The sequence below is a fragment of the Cibotium barometz genome, chromosome 42 (genome assembly GCF_041138505.1).
Source record: "Cibotium barometz isolate CiBa-2024 chromosome 42, ASM4113850v1, whole genome shotgun sequence".
In the NCBI taxonomy this organism is placed as follows: Eukaryota; Viridiplantae; Streptophyta; class Polypodiopsida; order Cyatheales; family Cibotiaceae; genus Cibotium; species Cibotium barometz.
The window spans coordinates 32,858,906-32,863,349 of NC_141087.1; positions in this window are offsets into that span (position 1 = coordinate 32,858,906).

Genomic DNA, 4,444 nt, shown 5'->3' on the forward strand with positions numbered 1-4,444 from the left:
TTTTATAATATTTCTAACTTGGCTGGGTAACTGAGAGGCTCTTTGGCTTGGTTACACTCTAGCTTATAGGTTGCTTTAGAGGTGTTGGATTGATTCTCGCCCCCCAGGGTGCTCAACTCGCTACTCTCTAGTGGTTGAGTATTCTCAAAACATATAAATTTGCCTACTCATTTGATGGCTTTTATAACATATGATTGATTAGGTTAGGGTAATGGATAGTAGCTCCTTTGTTGCACATGTTGATGTTGATGTCGTGGTAGTCTCTTGGTTACTCTGACCTTGACTCCACTTCTTGTTCTTCTTGTCGATGACATCTGCATCTTCTTGTCAGCACTTTGGCCTTTGCTCCTTTAATGTGGACTAGATGCACTTTTATCATTTATGGTTTGCACATATATGCTCACATACTCATGTGGTTGGCGACGATTTTACACAAGTTACATTCTTCTCTTTCACACAAACACATGTCTCATTTGGTTGCTCTATGTACAATGATTTTTGACTCATGGTTTAACAAATTAGATTTAGTGTAATTTTTTTTTTAATGAAAGAGTTTTGTTGATGATGATCCAACCATTAAATATGGCATTGATTCCCATGAAAGAGTATTTTTATCTTGGCTTTGTAAAGCGTGTGAACACCTCTTAGAAGAGGATAAGGTTTTTAAACCTTAGGATTTTTCTTTTTTCTTTTTTTCTTTTTTTCTTTTTTTAAAAGAAAAAAATCCCGTGTTTGTTGCAAACGATGGATGCCGCTGCCGTGCTGTGCTGCCTCCTACGCTTCTGTCTGTTGAGGAGCTACTGCTAGAAAGATGAGGCTCGTGGGCTTGGTAATGATTATCTAGTAGCTAGCGATCCTTTGACCTTCGAAGGTGGTGAAAAATAGCCCCTGCGCTAGCTCTTGCTGTAGCTTTGCACCGTGTGATTCTGCCTTTTTTCTACAAGTTCCCGGCTCCAAGTTCTTTGCGTGTTGCACTTCTCTCTCTTTCTTTCGGAGATGAGCTCACCCAGAACCTTGACTAGTGCACGTGCTGAGTATGCCTTGTAGTAGCGTGTCCCGGCAGGCTGATGAGGCTGAGGATGATCCCAAGCTCTTCCCCTTGTCTTTTCTGCCCCTTGGTGGAGCCCACTTCTTGGCCGGATTTTCTGAGGGTTGCCTGGAATTTTTTCAGGTGCATGTACTTGTGTTTACACTTTGAAAACTTCAAGCATGAAGTTCTCACTATATATTAAGCAATTTCATCTAATTTGAGTATACTTGCCTTGTAGCTTCGCTCCCGCGAAGACAGCTCCTCAATCAGAGATGTGTAGCTCCCAGAGCTACTGACCTCAACCAAGAAGGGGAAAGAGATGATGGTGCTCTTACCCATGTAGTATCGCTTCCTTCCTTGCTTGTTCTTGCCTCTTGTTTGTCTCTTTAGCTCTCACACGAACCAGGCTCTGATACCATAAAGAGAATGTGGGGGAGAGGGAGAGCTTCAAATCTTATCAAGCAAACACACACACACACACACACAAGAGAGAGAGCAAGACACAAGAGAGAGATGGATAGCTGAATTTTCTTCTATCTTCTTCTTCTCTACTCAACCAACATAACATAAAGATAAGAGTACACACCATATGGGTTAGTACTCAACCACTATAACATACAAGGGTTGATCCATAATGTGAACCCGACTAAATGAGCTGGCGCTATAACTATGCTAGTCTCTAGGAATCTCACCAACCATGCCAGTGTGTAGATGCGAAAGCTGTGACCCAGGCGGGTCATCAATATCCGCCCGTAGCACTAGTTGAGCTCGATATCTCAACATCGTAAACTCAACATGGCTCCATGGCAGAGATTATTGGTATAACCTGCACATTATGCTTACACCACATGTACAAACTCAAGTCTATAAACTAGTGAAGTGATATGATCATACATCTTAGAATAATGTCAACCTTGAGTTAGGAGTCTAATCTAAAAATTTACCCTAGATGAGAGTCCTTGTAGATTTGAGGAAACATTTAAAACCGTTGAAACTAACGATGCATCAAGATCGTAATAATAATTTCTTTTTTTCTCTCTTTTTCTTTTTTTCCTTTCTTCTTTCTTCTCCTCTTTTTCTTTTTTTCCTTTCTTCTTTCTTCTCCTCTCCTCTTCTTCTTCTTCACTTCCTTCTCTCTCTTCTTCTTCTTCTTCTCTTCCTTCTCTCTCCTCCTCTTCTTTTTCTTCTTCTTTTCCTTCTCTCTCCTCTTCTTCTTCTCCTCCTCTTCCTTCTCTCCTCCTCCTCTTCTTTTTCTTCTTCTCATCTCCTCTTCTTTTTCTCTTTCTTTTCTCTTCTCTTCTTTCTTTTTCTCTTTATCCTCTCTCCTATTCTTCTTTCTTCTTTTTCTTCTTCTTCTTTCCTCCTTGGCTCACCACGCACTGCCAAGCAGATGTGGTTAACCCCATATGGCGTTGCGCTGGCGCTGACAAGAGTTTAAGTAGAAGAGTGGGTTGGGTTGTACTCTTATCTGTTAAGGAGACATCATCCGTGTGCTGCTAGGTCGGCCCCCTACCGATGATTGTTTGGTTGTCGTTGTTGATAATTTTCGTGTGCGTTGTTGCCAGTGCTATGTCTTGCCGCTATTTGGCCGGTGCTATGTGCGTCGTCCTCTTCGCCGTTGCACTGGGCTTCCTGCCATTGGTCTTCATCTTCACACAAAGGACCTGGGCCATCTAAGTGCCCTAATCATCCACCTTTTTGGCAGGGTGTACCCTAGGATCTAATACCACTGAAACGAGAAAACGTCGACCTTGGAAAGCGTGTGCATAAAATACAAAAAATGAGAGAGAACACCAAATTGGGTCCCAACTGCCCCCCAAGAGTGTGCCCCCAAAAGCATCCCTGCTTAAGTATTTTTATACATTTTATTCCATCAAAATTAGATTACATGGCTATTTTTAGCCTAAGCTTTCTCTTTACAAAAATTTGATAATAAAATATTTCAAAAATCTCACTCCTGTGAGACAGTAGAGAACCCATGAATCAAACATAATAGGAAAAAGATAACTTTGGAAGTTTAAAAACTTCCCCTTGGACGTATACCAAAGAAGAGCAATCTCTTTTAACAGCATATCCATGCGAGTGTTGGTGCAGATTTTATTACATAAGGTAATGACACCCTAATGCAATCTCTTTTAACTCGCATTTCCATGCGAGTGTTGGTGCAGATTTTATTACATAAGGTAATGACACCCTAATGCAGTTGCTTGGACCTTGTATGGCACTACAGCAACAATCGCTCCAATTTGTTGTAGAAGGCTTAAGTACCAGATTTCTACGAATGATGTAGAGGCTTGAAATTGGTCCAATAGGCTCAACTTTCAAAAAGACCTAATTTTTTGTGGATGTTGGAGCTCTAATTTAATGGTTTTATCTATATTTTAGAAAAGCCCCAAATTTTTGTAGATCTACAAGCCTTAATGTTGCTTGCGTTTTGCTCCAATCACTTGCCCTTTGCCCCCATTCATATGATACCTACATTTTACTCCAATCGCTTTGCCCTAGGGCTTGTGGGTTGTTAAACCTTGAAAATAGTAACCATATGACTTACAGAAAGCTAGTGTCCCTCTGATGTAGCATCTGCTAGTAGATCCCTCTGATCTAACAATTTTGTGTCACATATTGATTTGCATTTTGCTTCATATGACTACACATAGACCTCTAAGTTGCGTTAATGCTTGAGGGTTGCCTCAAGCATTGCGTTAATGGTTGAGGGTTGCCTCAAGCATTGGTATCAACCTTGGTGGATGTGCAAGAATGAGGAGAGATGGAGGCACATGAGAATACAGATCTCATGAGAGAAAAATGCAAAAAATGATAATGGCAATAGCGAAACAAACACATAATTGCATCATCAAAATACATTGCTAAGGCCTCCCTTACTTATTCTAGTGTTTGTACCATCTCTCATCATGTGGTATGAAATAATCATGCATGTATCTTACTACATATATTAAAAGTGTATACATGTCATTATTCATTTGGTCCTTTTTATCTTTATTAAAGGTAGGTTGATCACCATTAGACTGGAAGATTTTTTCTCAATTTGTGGTTGTTTTTCATAAATTTCTCTTAAGGTTACATATAAATTTCCACTAGTATTTAAATTAAAACTTTAAAAATATGATGAATTCATTGCATGTTTAATTAATTGTACATTAAGAACTCACTGTGCATCATAAAATACTCTACTAGTGATTGAGTGACGTGGTCTGGCGTGTGAGGTATTCAAATGTCCTAAATATGAAATTTATGAGACACGTAGACAAATGGAGGTTAAATCCTTATAAATCTTGGTATGTGGTTAATCAAGCAATAAGTAGACTTACAAACGTTTTCCTTTCTTTGGTCAAAAAGAAAATCTTCAAAATAAATCATTCACCTTGGATTTCATCTATCGAACACTTTTTCTCC